This window comes from Nicotiana tomentosiformis, chromosome 9 (genome assembly GCF_000390325.3).
Source record: "Nicotiana tomentosiformis chromosome 9, ASM39032v3, whole genome shotgun sequence".
Lineage (NCBI taxonomy): Eukaryota > Viridiplantae > Streptophyta > Magnoliopsida > Solanales > Solanaceae > Nicotiana > Nicotiana tomentosiformis.
The window spans coordinates 51,288,667-51,308,522 of NC_090820.1; the positions used below are offsets into that span (position 1 = coordinate 51,288,667).

The following is a 19,856-nucleotide window of genomic DNA, read 5'->3' on the forward strand; positions in this document are numbered from 1 at the left end:
TACACTTGGTACATGGGGGCCTTTGCTGCAGCTGATAGTTCCCGCTTGACTGGACCTGCTGATTAGATCCCTTGCTGCCCTGGTTTGGCATACTGTGGCCCCATCGCTATTGATCATGCCCTGATGGTAGTGCTCTAGCTGAAGACTGAACAGCTGACTGCGTGGGTCTGGATGACACTCTCCTATGTAATGCCTTTCCACCATTACCCCCACTATAGGAGCCACTAAAATGCCCGCGGATCCGATATTTTTGTTATTATCTTTCTCCATCTTTATTTTTAACTTTCGATCCTCTGTAGCTTAAGAGGATGTGACCATTTTCCCATAATTCATATCATAATTCAAGGCATCTGTAGCGGCCTTATTAATAACTGAGGGGCTAAGTCCTTGCACAAAAATATGCACTCTAGCCTCCATAGTAGGCAACATGTAGATAGCATACTTGGACAAACGCGCGAACCTCGTATGGTACTCCCACACACTCAGGCTACCTTGCCTCAGGCTCTCAAAATCAATGGCACGTGTCGCCTTTGTCTCGGCAGGCAAGAAATTGTCACGCCCCAAAAACTGAGGAGCGCGACCGGCGCTTAACCGAGTGAACCCGACCGAGCAAGCATATTAGATTCCTTCTACCCAAACCCATTCATGAATAAAGAGAATATATTTTTACCTAAATTAAATAATAAAGTGGTCATGTCTGCAATTACCAATTTCTTACAATAGTTTCATCATTCTTTTAAAGTCTCAAATGGACAAGTAATACAACCACAACATAACATAGTTTGTCTTTCCCCCACACCAATACACAACCCACACTATGTATACAGAGCCTCTATAGATAAAGATGAGTACAATGATAATGCCGGCAACAAGGCTCCTGCTATACCTCAACCATAATACACAAAGAACAAAAGATACATGACCACGGGATGAAGTGGGCCTCACCAAGTCAGTTTGGAAGTAGGTGCACTGCTATCACTGATCAACATCTCCTGTTGTGGAACCACCTGCATCCATTTAAAGATGCAGCGCCCCTGGCAAAAGGGACGTTAGTACCATCGAATATTACTAGTATGAAAACTAAACACCAATTTAAGAATTCAGAAATACAAGATGAATATGATGAACCAGTGCGGCAAAAGTATAATATAGATAACCGTCTCAACCATAGCAAGCTTATTAAAATCTATCAACAACATTTATAGGATTTAAGATTAGATCCTCTATAACCATCTTCACACAAAGCAGCCTCGCTGCCTCACCTCAATGCATACAGGTGGAGGTGTACGTACAATAACACAAATCAAATCAAGCGGCCATGCCGCCTCACCTCAATGTATACGGGTGGATGTATAACCGCATTACCAAGAACCTACACAAAGCGGCTATGCCGCCTCACCCCAATGTATGCAGGTGGTGGTGCCACAAAAATACCAAAACTATACACAAAGCGGTCGTACCGCCCCACCCCAATGTAAGCGGGTGGAGGTGCAGTCCCACAATACCATAATTCCTACACAAAGTGGTCATGCCGCCTCACCCCAATATATATGCGGGTGGAGATGTATCACAATCACGATATCTCTACCATAATCCCCACACAAAGCGGTCATGCCGCCTCACCCCAATGTATGTGGGCGGAGGTGTATCACAATCACAATCTCTATACAACTTGGCATAATACCTTTCACATAAATCACGACTAGAAATTATAACATGTGGATACGTAATTCATAGTTTGGGACACATCCTTAATTTATAATGCAATATGATAAGAGCATTTGAAATACGAATTGAACATATATCTTCATCACAAAACTTATCGGGATACTCGATTTATAATCAATATCTCGGAACATACAAGGATAATGGGAATTCCAACTCTTAAAAAAGAGTTTAGCCAACATACCTCAAGTGAGCTTCCTTACACTCTAATTGTTCCAAAATTCTTAGCAACTTCAATCTCTAGGATGAAGACCTAGTGAGTTTCCCTTCTCAATCTTCCAAAACTTGGGAAAGAATTGAAGAACAATTATTGGAGAACACCTTCTCACTCTAGGGCACCCTCTCTCACTCTAAAATGTCAGATTATCTCTCAAAAATGGCCCAAAACGTGTATTTAGCGAAGTAGGGTCGGGTTATAAAAACCCAAAAATGAAGCTCCGGAAGAGGTTCTGCGGTCGCATATGCGACGGCATAATGGTTATGCGGACCGCATATCGGTCGCATAATTGGTTACAAAATAGCCAAAAGAACTGCCTGTGTATGCGGTCACTATGCGGTCCGCATAACTGTGATGCGGTCTCATAATGCACTGCATAACAGTTATGCGGTCGCTTAGCTGCTTCAAGAATAGCCCTCTCCTGCTCACTTCTGCGGCCATTATGCGTCCCGCAGAGTGATTATGCGGTCGCATAAATGCACTTTCCGGCAAAAAATTTCCTTTACTTTCCTGTGCATTGTTCAACCCAAAAGGTTCGAACCGCGGCGAGCAAGCTCGCCGCGAAGAATTTCTACAATCCTCAAACACATAAGCCTAGTCCGGCACCATGAAATATTATTATCTTTGCAAATTTTACCGGGCTTTACACTTAAGTGCTTTGAAATTTTTCCGGGGTGTTACATTCTCCCCCGCTTAGGATCATTCGTCCTCGAATGGGGGTCAAATTCTGTTATTAACATCTTATCTAACTTAGTCTTTCATACCATACACCAGCAACCCAAAATTTGACTAACTCCCTAAATTTCCAAAAATTTTGCGAGAGTTTCCTTTGTAATTAGGCATATCCACCTGTCAGAGAGCCCCAGAAACACATCCTAACAGCATATACATAATCCAACAACGTAACATAATAGAAACAAACTTCAACTGTGGCCTCACAAGCAATTATATTACCATAACGGAACGCCCTTAACACCAAATGTACAAGTCATACATATTTCTTAGGAATATCCCTTAGCATTTTCTTAAGGCACAACTCATAATTACATGGTTATACAAATAAATAAGGATACTTTTTCTTCATTTCTTCTTCGGCCTTCCAAGTAGCCTCTTCAACCTGTTGGTTTCGCCATAGCACTTTTACGGATTCAATTTCTTTATTTCTCAACTTTCGGACTTGCCGATCAATAATAGAAACTAGAATCTCTTCATAAATGAATTCTTCATTTACCTTAATAGTCTCAACCGGAACAATGGTTGTCGGGTCTCCAACTACTTTCCTTAACATAGACACATGAAACACTAGGTGTACTAATGACATCTCGGGTGGTAGCTCAAGCTTGTATGCTACCTCACCGATCCTCTGAATGATTTTGTACGGTCCGACATACCTCGGACTCAATTTCCCTTTCTTACCAAATCGCATTACCCCTTCCATGGGGGAAACTTTTAAGAATACCCAATCATCTTCTTTGAACTCCAAATCCCTACGACGAACATCCGAATAGGATTTCTGACGACTCTAAGCAGTCTTCAATCGCTCCTTAATGATTTTAACTTTTTTCATAGCCTGATGCACGAGGTCTGGCCCTATCAACTCTGCTTTCCTAATTTTGAACCACCCAATGGGAGATCTACATCTCCTACCATATAAAGCCTCGAACGGTGGCATTTGAATTCTAGCATGATAGCTATTATTGTATGCAAATTCTATAAGTGGTAAATAGTCATCCCAGCTACCTTTGAAGTCCAGAACACAAGCGTGCAACATATCCTCAAGCGTTTGAATAGTCCGCTCTGCCTACCCGTCAGTTTGCGGGTGAAAGGTTGTACTGAGATTCACCTGAGTACCCAAACCTTGCTAAAATTTCTTCCAAAAATTAGAAGTGAATTGTGCTCCACGATCAGAAATGATGGAAACCGGGGTGCCATGCAACCTGACTATTTCTTTAATTTACAACTGAGCATACTGCTCCACTGTGTTGGTGGACGTAACCGACAAAAAGTGTGTTGACTTCGTGAGTCGATCCACAATCACCCAAATTGAGTCACACTTGCGCGGAGTGCGCGATAATCCTACCACAAAGTCCATATTAATCATTTCCCATTTCAATATTGGAATTTCTATGTTCTGTGCCAACCCACCGGGCCTTTGGTGTTCGGCCTTCACTTGCTGACAATTTGGACATCTTGCCACAAAGTCTGCCACATTCCTCTTCATATCATTACACCAATAGACTTTCTTAAGATCATGATACATTTTTGTAGAACCTGGGTGCACGGAATACCTAGTAGTATGAGCTTCAGTCACAATTCTTTCAAGGAGACCATCCACATTTGGAACACATAGTCGCCCTTGGTACCTTAGTGTACCATCATCCATGCAAAGAGAAAAGGCCATGGTCTTATTTTTATGAATCCCCTCTTTCAATTGCACCAACAATGGATCGTTGTATTATTTTTCTTTGACTTCCACTACAAGTGATGATTCAACCCTATTTTGCACAATTACCCCTCCTTCACTAGAGTCCGCAAGATGAACTCCTAAACTAGTAAATCGGTGAACTTCCTTGGCCAATGGCCTTTGGTATGCCTCCAAGTGTGCTAAGCTACCCATAGATTTCCGGGTAAGATCATCCGCCACAATATTGGCTTCACCGGATGATATAGAATATTGATATCGTAATCATTACATAACTCATGACATCTTCTCTACCTTAGATTCAATTTCTTCTATATGTAAATATATTGAAGGCTCTTATTGTCCGTGAATATGTCGACCGGGACCCCATACAATTAATGACGCCAAACCTTTAATGTATGAATCACAGCCGCAAGTCCTAGGTCATGTATTGGATTGTTTTTCTCATGATTCTTGAGTTGCCTAGAGGTTTTCATATTTCATCATTAGTGGAATATCTATATCAGATTTCTCTTTCATATGACCTCCTAGAAATTGAGTTCTACAAAAACTTTCTTGATACGGTTACGATCTTATTAGTACTTGCAACTTATTTTTCCAAATTTCTCAACAAAAGACATTACTAGGTCAGTTTTCTTATGGGACCATCTGCTACAAATGAATAACATCTACTAGCTTGCACACACACCCTGATAACACTTGTGCTCTAGGCGAGTCCACCATTCTGATACAAACTATTTTGCGATAACCATGACCATCTCAATTTATAGATTTTCTTCCAATTTTGCTCGCCTCATTCTCCCTAGTTATTGAATAGCTATGCGCCCTTCCATACGTTACATGGTCTTTTCCCTTAGTTGGGAATTCATCCTGCTCGCCTCTCGACACTTATTGGGATATCCATGGGAAACTGTGTTCATCCGTGTATCACTTAACACTTCCTTCCTTGTAAGATTCTTAAGAGACTCTCCATCAAGTAACGATGCACTCTTGGGTTATTACAACATCACATTTATCTTTCCCACTCGTTCTGTCTTTCTTAAAGCCTTAGAGGTTTAGCTAAATCGCAAATCCGTGATTAACTCATTCTAAAGACTCGCAACCTTTCATATTTGACATATATTACTTCTTTGAGTTCCCTTGTTCCTGACCCCCTAACAAGTATAAAATCCCTTTGTAAACATACTCTTAGTTTCTAGGATCATTGACCCTGTCATTCACATTGCCATGTATGAAGAATTTACCTTCCTTAACCTTCCACCCTTTTTTTTGGGGGGGGGGGGTACTAGTGGTCTATCATTAGCATATCCTTTCAGAGAATCATGCTACCCATTATCTCTTTTCTAGACTACACCTATCTTTAACAAAATATTCAAACATCATAGCTACATGGTCCTACTCTTGTTTCATTGTATTTTAAGTGGCCTCTCTATGGCCTTTCCTCCCCCACTTGGGGTGAATGATTCACATTTTGACACAAGTCTTGAATTTAGCAACTTCAGGGACATATGTCTCATGTCTCTATCCCCCATATATATGTTCGACTATTAGGGAGATTTAAGTCACCATGGTATTAACCTCATATGTTCTCTACTCTTATTCAGCCACATAGGCTTGGGATCCAACTCCCTCATGTCAATATCCTTTTTGGAGTGTAACACCACTTCGCACATTCCTAGGATTCTTATAACGTTCATAGTGCTAGGGTTTTCTCATTATGGGTTCAATCAACTCTCCTTTCGTAACTTCTTGTCTCCCGTGAGAGACCTACACATTTATCATTACTCTCCAAGCCATGCCTTTCATATATCACGTGCCTATGTAACATGTTTACATCTTAGAATCATATGCATGGTTTCCACACAATCCATATGTACTAGTTAAGCTTATGTCTCATTTATCACGTCAATGCCTCTTTGGAGGTGGGTAATCACCTCTAGCACTCTTCTCATATAAAGTATGCTCATAGTACGATATACTTGTCGCATATGTCATACTATGCATTCAACATGATACATGTTCCATCTGTTTAATATTCAGGCCTTTACCCATTCATCACGTCACATGACAACATTACTTGGAATAAACCAAAAGAGCATTTAAACTTACCTTGAACCTCAACGCACGAGTTAGAGGAAGAACAGTTCCACAATGAGTTTCATCGCATGATTCATAATATCAAACAAGGGTATTATTCCTAAATGTCCATGTAACATCCTAATTATATATGTGGTCGACAACACACCGATAATAAGGACTCTACTAGACACGGCTCCAAGATATCCTAGGACACTTTAAAACCTTAGGCTCTGATACCAAGTTTGTCACGCCCCAAAAATCGAAGAGCGTGACCAGCGCTCAACCGAGTGAACTCGAACGAGCAAGCCTATTAGATTCCTTCTACCTAAACTCATTCATAAATAAAGAGAATATATGTTTTCCTTAATTAAATAATAAAGTGGTCATGTCTGCAATTATCAATTTCTTACCAATAGTTTCATCATTTTTTTAAAGTCTCAAATGGACAAGTAATACAACCACAACATAACATAGTTTGTCTTTCCCCAACACCAATACACAACCCACACTATGTCTACGGAGCCTCTATGGATAAAGATGAGTACAATGATAATGCCGGAAACAAAGCCTCGGCTATACCTCAACCATAATACACAAAGATCAAAAGATACATGACCCCGGGATGAAGTGGGGCTCACCAAGTCAACTGGGAATAGGTGTACTGCTATCACTGATCAATATCTCCTGCTGTGGAACCACCTGCATCCATTGAAAGATGCAGCGCCCCCGGCAAAAGAGACATTAGTACCGTCGAATAGTACTAGTATGAAAACTAAATGCCAATTTAAGAATTCAGAAATACAAGATGAATATGATGAACCGGTGCGGCAATAGTATAATATAGATAACCGTATCAACAATATCAAGCTTATTAAAATCTATCAACAACATTTATAGGATTTAAGATGAGATCCTCTATAACCATCTTCACACAAAGCCGCCCCGCTGCCTCACCTCAATGCATGCAGGTGGAAATGTACATACAATACCACAACTCAAATCAAGCAGCCCTGCCACCTCACCTCAATGTATGCGGGTGGATGTAAAACCACATTACCAAGAACCTACACAAAGTGGCTATGCCGCCTCACACCAATGTATGCGGGTGGTGGTGCCACAACAATACCAAAACTATACACAAAGCGGTTGTACCACCTCACCCCAATGTAAGCGGGTGGAGGTGCAGTCCCACAATAAAATAATTCCTACACAAAGCGGTCATGCCGCCTCACCCCAATATATATGCGGGTGGAGGTGTATCACAATCACGATCTCTCTACCATAATCCCCACACAAAGCGGTCATGCCGCCTCACCCCAATGTATGCGGGTGGAGGTGTATCACAATCACAACTAGAAATTATAACATGTGGATACGTAATCCATAGTTTGGGAGACATCCTCAATTTATAATGCAATATGATAAGAGCATTTAAAATATGAATTGAACATATATCTTCATCACAAAACTTATCGGGATACTCGATTTATAATCAACATCTCGGAACTTACAAGGATAATGGGAATTCCAACTCTTAAACAAGAGTTTATCCAACATACCTCAAGTGAGTTTCCTTACACTCTAAATGTTCCGAAATTCTTAGCAACTTCAATCTCTAGGATGAAGACCTAGTGAGTTTTCCTTCTCAATCTTCCACAACATGGGCAAGAATTGAAGAACAATTATTGGAGAACACCTTCTCACTCTAGGGCACCCTCTCTCACCCTAAAATGTCAGATTATCCCTCAAAAATGGCCCAAAACGTGTATTTAACGAAGTAGGGTCGGGTTTTAAGAACCCAAAAATGATGCTCTGGAACAGGTTCTGCGGTCGCATATGCGACCGTATAATGGTTATGCGGACCGCATATCGGTCGCATAATTGGTTACAAAATAGCCAAAAGAACTGCCTGTGTATGTGGTCCCTCCTCACGGGACTCCTCCCATAGCTCAAACCAAGAATATGCCACCTCTTCCAGGCTATAGGAAGCCAACTCCACTCCCTTTGTCTCAGTAGCATGCATAACCCGGAAGGTCTTATGCAACTCATCAATGAAGTCATGGGGGTCCTCCTCGGGGTTAGTACCCGTGAACACCAGAGGATCTAACTAAAGAAATATTTTCACTCTGGAACTAGCGGAATCCTCTTGCAGACTAGAAGAAGTAGGTGCAATATTTGATCTCTGGGCCTGGGAAGCCTCTATCTGAGCCAACATTTGTATGGAACCCCTAAGATCCCCATCAAAAACATCGGAATCGGAAGCTGGAGCTGGAGGTGGAACTGGAATATCAGTTGGAGGGACTGTTGCATCCTCAGGAGGTGTAGGGATATGTGCGGTCTGATTAGTTGTAGTAGAATCAGATAGTGGGGAATTGGAGGAATATCCTCTCCCCTTGGGTGCTCACCCGCATCATCAATTATAGAATCAACTGCCACTCCTGGGGTGAAATTGGCTCTTTGGCCAGTTCTTTCCTTCTTCTTAGGTGCCATGTACTGAAAGTTAGAGCAAAGGACGAGTTAAAGGAGGAACAATCTTACAATCAGCTTAATCGCACGATTGAGAACATGAAAGAAGGGTATTATTCCTAAATGCCAAAGTAGACTCCTAATTATAGATGTGGTCGACAACACACCGATAAGAAGGACTCTACCAGACATGGCTCCGAGACATCCTAGGAAACTTTAAAACCATAAGCTCTGATACCAAGTTTATCACGCCCCAAACTCAGGGAGCGCGACCGGCGCTCAACCGAGTGAACCCGGTCAAGCAAGACTGTTAGATTTCCTCCTACCCAAACTCTTCCTTGAATAAAGAGGAGATATACTCCATTAATCAATCACTATAAAAATTTTATTAACAACTTCCATTTGAATCCCATTAGCAGCTTCATTCATAATTTCCAAAATATTATGAGTTTACAAAATTAAAAAAACATGATTTCCAAATACCAACATTTCTAATTCAATTCCCAACATCAACCATAACCCACAACCTGTCTACGGAGCTTCTAAGTACAAGAGAAGAGTAATATGAAAAAACCGGCAACAAGGTCCCGGCAATACCTCAAAACACAGTACCTGTGAAACAAAAGATACATGACCTCGAAATGAAGTAGGGTTTACCAAGTCAGATGAAGAGAGTGTACCGCTATCAGTGATCAATGTCGCCTGCTGTAAAACTACCTGCATCCATTAAAGATGCAGCGCCCCCGACAAAAGGGACGTTAGTACCGTCGAATAGCACTAGTATGTAAAGCTAAAAGTCCTCTTTCAAAATGGAATGTCCATAAAAGAAAAGGAAAACCATAGAAACAGTAAGCCACAATCAACAATATCCAAATGTCCAATTAAAACACAATAATTTTCAAAATACGAACTTCTTATACAATTTTGGTTGGGAGATCATTAGCACCGATATAACAGCATCTTTGTTAGCACGGAGTCTAATCATGCTCGATCGGCTAGGACATCTCCCCACGAACAATGTGGATTGACATGTGATGTGAAATAAAAATGTTACCAAGAGTAGTACCACCATGTGCACAACATGGCGTCCGATATCCACCCGATTAGCTAGGCCGCCTTCCCACATATGCCGTATGGGTTGACTTTTTCAATCCACAATTATTACTAGTTTCATCCCAATTAAGGGGAATAATATCACAATTTCAAAAATATTTTAATTTCATCCCAAATAAGAGGAATAATCTCAATCCACCCCTACACCGGCACGTGTAGTTTCAGGTGTGGGCCTTATGACCTACCCTTCCTCGGTTTTTCTAATAATGCTCCCAAAAATATTTTTGATTTGATTTGCATGCAAAGGTAACATAAATAAAATTGTACTCACCTCAACATCTTTCACATTGTATAACTTCTCATTAGAATTTCCAGTCATTCACAACAATAATATTTTCTTGGCTCATTTGGCCATTCACAAGATTCTTTATTCCTGGCACGATGGCCGCATTTCATATCCCACACTTTCACCTTTTTCAAATTCAAATATCACCCTCAACTAACAACATATAGAATATTTTAGCAATCATATACCTCAAATTCATTAGTAATGGAAACTTTTAACATAAAAAGGTTTCTTCCCAAAGAATGGGGCATACCGACGAGCAATAAGAACACATATCAAAATCATAAACAATCAATACATCATTTATTCTTGCAATAATCTTTCCCAGAAATGACAATATACAATCCCAACATCTGATTATATAAGAACTCAAGCTACACCAGATATGTTTATAAAGCAAAGCATTAGTTAAAATAGCCGCTTATGGGCATGAATTGAGTACAAAAGCTTTTAGGCGATTCTATTTTTGAAATTATTTTTTAAATAATTGAGTGGAGACTCATTTCATAGTCTTTATCGCATCCTCTCAAATTATTTGCACTACTAGCCACAATCATAACTTAAATTCTTGGCACGTTGGCCACACTCTATATCTCAAATTCACTTATTTCACTTTCAACTATCTTTATAGTTTATCAACAATAAGACATTTTCAATCAAGACTTTAGGTACACTTATGAGCAATTAAGAGTCTTAAGAATATTGAGATTTTCTCACACAATTTGGCATCATAACCTTCATTTGTAACACGACTCAAAAATATAGCCTTTTAATACACAAACCATACTTTGAACATCTATCTTTCGACATAAGGCTCATTCAGAATAATCAAGTTTATAGGGAATAACCCGGAATATAGACGTTAGGAATCTTGAGCCAGTCATACTTGATCTTACAGAAACATTATAGAATTCGATTCTAAGAGAGAAAGTTTCGCCAACATACCTCAAATTTGTCAGTTAACGATACTACAACGATCCACTACACTAAGAAACTTCAATCTACAATAACAACATCCAATGGAACCAGTATTAGTAACAAATTCCATAGTTTAGGCCATTTAGGCATTTTATCAAACACCTAGTAGGCATGAATCTTTACATCTCTTACCCATAGAATTAGTTCATCCAACTACTACCATTTACCAAATATTTATCCCACCATCATTTTTAAACAATTCATAACTTCCAACACCACATGCATGACCATCCTTCCATACCCAACCAACAAAATTCCATCAAATAATCACCTTTCAATCTCTACAACGGTTATGTATTTAAATTGGGAACTTATGGCTTCCAATCACCATAACATAAGTTCCACTACTTAATTCATACCCATATTCCCATAATATATCCATACATGTAAGTCTAAGGGTGTAGGATTACCATTTGGAAAAAATCTTGCAAAACCCTCCTTTGAGTTCTTGAAAATATTTCTTGAAGATCTATGTATTTTATGGAGGACTGAGTTAGTTTTAGGGTGGAATTGATGGAATCAAACACAAAATTATTAGGGATTACTCACCTTGAATATGGGGGGAGTTGGAGGTCTCGAAAGAGTGGAGGAAAACCCCAAAGTTTGGCCAAGAGAAATGGGGTAAAATGAACCCCGAATGAGTATATACTAGTTTCAGGCGCCACGGGTGGCGTGGGACACTGCCTATGGCACTGGTTCTAGAACTTAAAAGAAATCCCAGCACCAGGGCTAGCGCCCCACGCTACCCTGGGCATTGGCAATGGAAAATTATTTTTTCCAGCACAGAAATGGGCATAACGCTTTAATACTATGTCTGAATTCGACGATTCTTTTTGCTATGGCTCCGTAATTTCAATATGGATCTAATTCTTCAATAAAAAAATGAATTTAGAGCTCATTATTTTAATGTGATATATCCAAATTAAATTTTGGGCATACGTCCAAGTCCAACATTACCATCCGGACCCAACAGAATCATCAAAAGTCCGTTCCGAGGTCGAATAAAAAAATTCAAACTTTGTCATAATACATAATATGAAGCTACTCAAGATTTCAAATAGTTGAAAGGAGCGTAAATGTTCAAAATGACAAGTCGGGTCATTAAAGTATACTACAGTTCTGCACATTCTTTGTGCAGGTCCAGGTACTTCTAATTGAGCAGATTGATAGAGAGGCATGCTTGAGCTTGTTGGAGACTTCAAGGTATCCTTGTTATTCCATTTGTAGACCTCAAAGTCACCTTCATTACTTTATTTGTGTTGTTTATGTATTCCAAATAGTATAGTACTCTTCGAGACTTGATATGTATTCCTTGTAGAGCTTATGACTCAGTACTACTGGATTTTGGGAAGTTGATTATTGTATTCACGTTTGGTTGTATATACGTATTTTGTAGTTTTTGTTAAAATTGATGTTGTTATATTTTGATTGATTTCGTTATGTGATTGGCTTACTTAGTCTTAGAGAATAGGTGTCATCATGACCTCTATAACTGGATTTGGGTCGTGACAAGTTGGTATCAGAGATCTAGGTTCATAGGTTCTACGAGTCGTGAGCATGTTTAGTAGAGTCTTGTGGATCGGTATGGATACATATGTACTTATATTTGAGAGGCTAAAAAACTGTTAGGAAACTTCACTTTATTTCATTCTAAATCATGTGGATTCGTTTATTCCAAAGTTTGAATCCTTACTCTTCTACTCTCTCACAGATGGTAAGGACACGCACTATCGGATCGGTTGATTAGACACTCATGCCCCTACTACAACTGCGAGAGGATGGGGCCAAGAAGGGACTCATACTACAGCTATAACACCTACCAGAGCAGCAGCTGTGGAGCCTCTAGCAGCCCTAGTTGAGGATTAGGAACCTGAGCATGTTGAGAGGGCACCTGATCCTATTGCTACGCTGGCTCTCCAGGAGCTTGGTCCGGGCAAGGTTGATTCTGGTTGCACCACTATTTCACAGGAAGGGGGAGGAGCTCAGACTCCCGCTGCCCATATACCAGAGCACTCGGCTCATGCTTATCAAACACCGGTGTTATGCCGGCGCATCCAGTAGTTGTAGCAAAGCTTGAGGTCGGGCCAGTTGCATTGGTTGAGGAAAAAAAGAGATTAGAGAGGTTCCAAAAGTATCATTCTCCTCATTTCAGTGGTGGGGATTTTGAGAATGCAAAGGGTTTCTTGGACCAATTCACCATATTCTACGTGTTATGGGTTTGGTGGAGTCGAGTGGGGTCGACCTTGCTACTTTTTAGTTGACGGAGCCGGCATATAAATGGTGGTAGACTTATGAGGTGAGTTGTCCAGCTAGCGCAGCACCACTTACTTGGTCCCAGTTCTCTGATCTCTTCTTGAAGGAGTTTATTCCACAGACCCGCATGGATGAGTTATTCAGCGAGTTTGAGCAGTTGTGTTGGGGGTATGAATGTGTCTGAGTAAGCTATAAGGTTTACAGAGTTATCTTGTCATGATCCTGCCTTGGTTTCCACTAATAGAGAGAGAGTCTGTATATTTATTAAGGGACTCATCTATAGCATCAGATTTGGGATGGCATGGGAGTTGGAGATTGGACTCCATTCCATCAAGTTATAGAGGTTTCTAGGAGGTTTGAGCGTATTCGCGGGCAGGAGAGGGTGGATAGGTAGGCTAAGAATCCTTGATGTTTTGAAGGTTTTAATGGGTCCCACTCTTCAGTTTTGGCCCATCATGGCAGAGGCTTTGTCAGTCGACCAGTTCAGTCTGCACTTGAGGTTACCCGTAGTGCTAGCTAGTAAAGGACCCCAGGGCACTCATATCGGATAGTAATCTTTTAGTGCACCTTCTGCACGGGGTTCCAATTACGATAATTCCAGTCGTCCGGGGCAGACCCAGTACTAGCAGCCACGCTCGCAAAGGGGTTGTTTCAAGTGTGATGATACCAGGCATATTGTGAGAGATTGTCTCAAACTTCGAAGGGGTGGAGTTCAATATGGTACTCAGGCTATGGTTTCTTCTATAGTTGCTACTCTACCTGCACAGCTAGCTAGGGGTAGAGGGTGTCCTAGAGGGGCAGTCTAGGCCCGTTGTTATACTTTCCCTGGTAGAACTGAGTCAGTTTCAATAGATGTCATCATTACAGTTATTGTTCCGGTCTTTCATAGAGATGCATCAGTTTTATTTGATCTGGGTTCTACTTATTTGTTTGTGCCATCCTATTTTGCTTTATATTTGGATATATCTCATGATTCTTTGAATACTCCTGTTTGTGTGTCTACACCCATTGGGGATTCTATTATGGTGGAACATGTCTATCGCTCTTGTTTGGTCACTACTGGGGGCTACGAGACTAGTGTTGTTCTTCTATTGCTTAATATGGTGTGTTTTGATATGATTTTGGGTATGGATTGGCTATCTCCTTATCATGCTATTTTTGATTATCACGTTAAGACCGTGACATTGTCTATGCCAGGATTGTAGAGGTTGGAGTTGAGAGGTTCTTTGGGCTATATACCTAGTAGAGTGGTCTCCTTTATAAAAGCTCAACGGATGGCTGAGAAAGGGTGTTTGGCGTGCTTAGCCTTTGTGAGGGATGTTAGTGCTGATACTCCTACCGTTGAGTCAGTTTCATTAGTGAGGGAGTTACATATGTGTTTCCAGCAGATCTACTAGGCATGCCGATAGGGATATTGATTTTTGTATTGAGTTGGTGCCGGGCACTCAGACCATATCTATTCTACCATACCGTATGGCTCCAGTTGAGTTGCAGGAATTAAAGGAACAACTTCAATAATTTCTAGATAAAGGTTTCATCAGACCGAGTGTTTCACCTTGGGGTGCACTAGTTCTATTTGTGGAGAAGAATGACGGTTCCATGAGAATGTACATTGACTACAGGAAATTGAACAAGGTTACTATCAAGAACAAGTATCTGTTATCAGGTATAGATGATTTATTTGATCAGCTTCAGGGTGCTCAAGTATTCTTGAAGATTTATTTGAGATCGGGGTACCATCAGTTGAAGATCAGAGCTTTATATATTCTTAAGCCAACTTTTAGGACGTGTTTTAGGCATTATGGGTTCTTGGTGATGTCTTTTGGGCTGACCAATGCCCCAGCAGCCTTCATGCACTTGATGAATGTTTCATCTTTATCTGGATTCCTTCTTCATTATGTTTATTGACGATATATTGGTGTATTCTCGCAGCTGGGAGAAGCATGAGCAGCACTTGAGGATCGTGCTCCGCACTTTGAGGGAGAAGAAGTTATATGCTAATTTCTCCAAGTGCAAGTTTTGGTTTGACTCAGTGGCATCTTGGGCCATGTGGTGTCCAGTGAGGGGATTAAGGTAGATCTCAACAAGATTGAGGCAGTTCAAAATTGGCCCAGACCTTCTACCGCTACTGAGATCCAGAGTTTTCTAGGTTTGGCTGGATATTATCACCGCTTCATGAAGGGTTTCTCTTCTATTGAAGCTTCACTGACAAGGTTGACTCAGAAGGGTGCCCCACTCAGGTGGTCTGAAAAGTGTGAGGAGAGCTTTCAGAAGCTCAAGACTTCCTTGACTACAGCTCCAGTTCTGGTTTTGCCTTCAGCATTGGTTTCATATATAGTATTGTGTGATTTTTCATGGGTTGGCATTGGGTGTGTGTTGATGCAGGATGGTAGAGTGATTTCCTATGCTTCACGTCATTTAAAGCCCCATGAGAAGAACTACCAAATGCATGATTTGGAATTGGTAGCTATTGTACATGCACTTAAAATTTGGAGGCATAATCTTTATGATATATCGTGTGTGGTGTATACGGATCACCGGAGTCGTAGTTAGAGCTACTAAAGGACTATGATATCACCATTATTCATCATCCTAGGACGGCCAACTTGGAGGCTGATGCTTTGAGTAGGAATGCGAAAAAAATGGGGAGTCTTTCTTTCATTCCAGTTGGGAAGAGACCATTCGCTTTGGATGTTCAAGCGTTGGCCAACGGGTTCATGAGGTTAGATATTATGTAGCATGGCATGGTTCTTGCTTGCTTTGTATCACGGCCGTCCTTGTTTGAGCGCATCAAGGAGCGTCAGTATGATAATCTCCATTTGCTTGTCCCTAAGGACACGGTGCAGGATGGTGATGCTAAGGAGGTGTCTATTGGTGATGATGGGGTATGCAGGCTTCAGGGGTGTATTTGTGTGCCTAATGTGGATGGGTTACGATAGCTGATTCTTAAGGATGCCCTTAGTTCGCGGTATTTGTGTGCCGCGAAGAAGTACCATGATTTAAAGTAGCACTGCTCATGGAGAAGGATGAAGAAAGATATTGTTGAGTATGTGGCACGGTGTTTGAACCATCAACAGGTTAAGTATAAGCATCAGAGACCGGGTGGTTTGCTTCAGAGGCTTGATATTTCAGAGTGGAAGGGGGAGCGTATAACAGTGAATTTTGTGGTTGGGCTGCCATGGACATTGAGGAGATTTGATGTTGTGTGGGTCACTGTAGACAGGTTGACCAAGTCTGCACATTTGTTTACAGTCAAGACTACCTACACTTCAGAGCAATTGGCAAGGATTTATCTTAGAGAGATTGTTCGCTTGCATGGTATGCCCGTTTCTATTATCTCAAATCGAGGCACTGAGTTTACATCACATTTTTGGAAAGTCATGCAGCGTGAGTTGGGCACACAGGTCGAGCTGAGTACGGTATTTCATCCCCAGATAAACATGCAGTCCGAGCGTACTATTCATATCTTGTAGGATAGGTTGCGAGCCCATGTCATTGCTTTCGGGGGCTAGTGGGATCGATTTTTACCGTTAGCAGAGTTTACCTACAACAACAACTACAAGTTGAGTATCCAGATGGCTCCTTATGAGGCCGTATATGGGAGGCGATGTGGATCTCCGGTTGGTTGGTTTGAGCCTAGGGAGGCTAGGTGTCACACCCCTTTTTTACCAACCTTTTAAAAGATATAAAGTTATTTTTAAGAGCTAAAGGGGTTTTAAATTTTAAAAGTGACAAAGTATTGTGTTCAAAAGGGATTTTCTAGAGTTGCCACTTGATATTTTATTTTTGGCGTGCCAAGTCACCATTAAAAAATTATTTTTCCTTTTAAAACACATTTGACTCAAAACTGGTTTGCGAAAGAAGATTCTAAGTAAGGGGGTTCATTCGACTCCAGAAGGAGGTATTAGACATACTTGATCTAGTTGGCTTTTAAAAATACTCGAGTTGAGGCAAAACACACAAAAAAAAAATATAAAAAGACGATCGAGGTTGTCCCGACCTAAATAAAGAAAAATTTTAAAAAAAAAGAAAATTAACGTATTAAAGTCCTAAACTAGCCTATACTATACCTTTCCCACGATGTTTGTCACGGCCTCCAAATACATACACTACGGGGCATGTCCCTGATTAAAAATATTTACAAATTTCTCGGATATTTTTCGGATAAAATAATAAACTAAGGGACAACATCTAACCTCGAATGAAAAGAAAAATTTTTAAAATTTACCTCCCCAAATATGGTCGGCCTAAACATGCTACTACCGGATAACGAAATGGAATGGAATAACAAAAAGTGGATTAAAAGCACGATGAACCAACTCACATGCACATACATAACAATTTATCACAAATAAAATTTGCATGCGAAAATTTTCAATGACACACAAATACTATTTAGTTCTACTAAATCATGTTGGTCACACCAAGGGTGAAAATAACAACATTTTGATGAAGGAACCGTTTTCACTATCCATATCAGTCATGAAAAATCAAATGTACGATCTGAATAATCTCCAAATCACTGACATATTATTATTGCTAATGGATTGACCTTTTAATTCAAGTAAGACCCAACTTAAGACTTAATATCTTTGTAATGAACAGCATGAGTCTAAACAATCAAAATCTTCTAAAATTAACATAAGCACATAAGCCAAAGAACATGTCAAAGTTTAATCACTGTTCGTTCCAGGATCAAGATTAATTTTACGAAGATTAACTTCTTCCTTTTATCATTTGAGCACTTGAAGTTCAAACACAAAAACATGCCTGATGAAAATTAACACTAATAATATACACTTAAGACTACCTAAAAGCATGAGTCATGGATTTTTCAACGTACAGCACATGAAAATCAAGCATGAAATTAGCACAGTTACATTAAACCTAATAATTCAAGTATGGTTTGTGTTAAACAACAGAGAAATCAGTAAAGGAAAAAAAGAAACCAAACAAGCCATTTAAAATCAGAACACTAATGTTTAGGTTTTCAGTCAATTTTCAATATTTATACCCATTTTATGTTCCTAAACCCAATTCAAACCAAAGCTCTTATCACACCAAAAATAAATCAAGAGAGATTAGAAATAATTAACCTGTCACAAAGATATTAAGTCCTAAGACCGGAACTCGAAACGGCAATCAAATTCGAACGGAAACATGAACCGAACCAAGAATGGACCTCAACCAGTAATGATCGAACCCACGAACACCAACAAAGCCTCAGGCAAACTCCATTTTTGAAACCAAAAATCCGAAATTGAAGATGAAGAAAGCAGAATATTTTTGTATCTTTTTTCTGAAACTCAAATCCTAACTAATTCAAAAAAACAGAAACATTCTCTTTTTGTATGTCTTTTTCGTGAAATTTAAAGAAGCGAAAAAAAAGGAGAGATTGAAAAGAAAAGAATGTTTCTACTAAACCGTAGAACTTTTTTTTCAAATTTATGTCCCACTTTTTTCATGTCGAAAAATTCCCCTTCAAATCTGAAAATGAGGGAATACATATAGGGGTCGTCTCTGAATGTTCTCTTCTTCCTCTCCAAGAAGTCGGATTAAATTCCTTTGGATACAAGCACGTGATGAATGTAAGGCTTGGATTAATCGAAATCGACCCGACGCCCTTCATTCATCCAGCACACGCCTTCTAGAGATTTCAATCGCGTGATTTTGTTTGCAAAAGGGAGAGTGAGGAAGGGAGATGATGATTATTCCTCACATGGTTTGGATGAAGTCGAAAAGTGAGAGAGCATAGGGTACCACGTGAGTGATACAGACGAGTCACTCGTTCGATTTGGTGAGTTTCCGGTGAATTTTGGGGGTGGTGGTGCGGCGGCAGGGAGGAGGAGAGTAGAGGTGCGGCTGTTTTGAGTTCTAGAGTTAGGTTTGGAGAAAATAAGGTTTTTATATGATAGTGTGAAAGAATAGGGGCCATTGGATTAAATGGAATGAAGGTGTAGATATAATTAAGAGTTCATTGGGTTGACGGGTCACATGGTTGGGTCTGGCGGGTCGGGTAGGGGTGGAAAACGGGTGGGGAGGGTCGGATATGAGCGGGTCGAAAACGAAAAATTAAAAAAATGGATAATATGGGTGGATAACTGTTTTCTTTTAACCATTTTGTCACCTCTAGGTCGGAGTGTTAATGGGTCAGTTTAATATTGGGCTCGTGTCTTGTTGGGTTTAAAATTGGGCTGCAAAGCTGAAAATTTGGACAATTTAATCAAGATTAATACTATTAAAATAAATTATCCATAATAAAAGTTCTTCCTAAAAATAAAATTACTACATACTTATTAATTAACCTTAAATTTTAT

General features: G+C 40.1%; 1 long non-coding RNA gene across 2 annotated transcripts; it reads right to left on the bottom strand.

Moving 5' to 3' along the window:
- Window positions 1–652: 652 nt before the first annotated feature.
- LOC117279096 (uncharacterized) lies at window positions 653–19,455 on the bottom strand. Of its 2 annotated transcripts, XR_011411381.1 has the most exons (3): window positions 18,636–19,433; window positions 7,082–7,142; window positions 653–1,034 (listed from the first exon to the last, which is right to left on the bottom strand). It is a non-coding gene; the product is annotated as an uncharacterized lncRNA (long non-coding RNA). The 2 variants fall into 2 exon arrangements; XR_011411382.1 differs by lacking the exon at window positions 7,082–7,142 and having other exon boundaries at window positions 18,636–19,455.
- Between the last annotated feature and the right edge of the window lie 401 nt (window positions 19,456–19,856).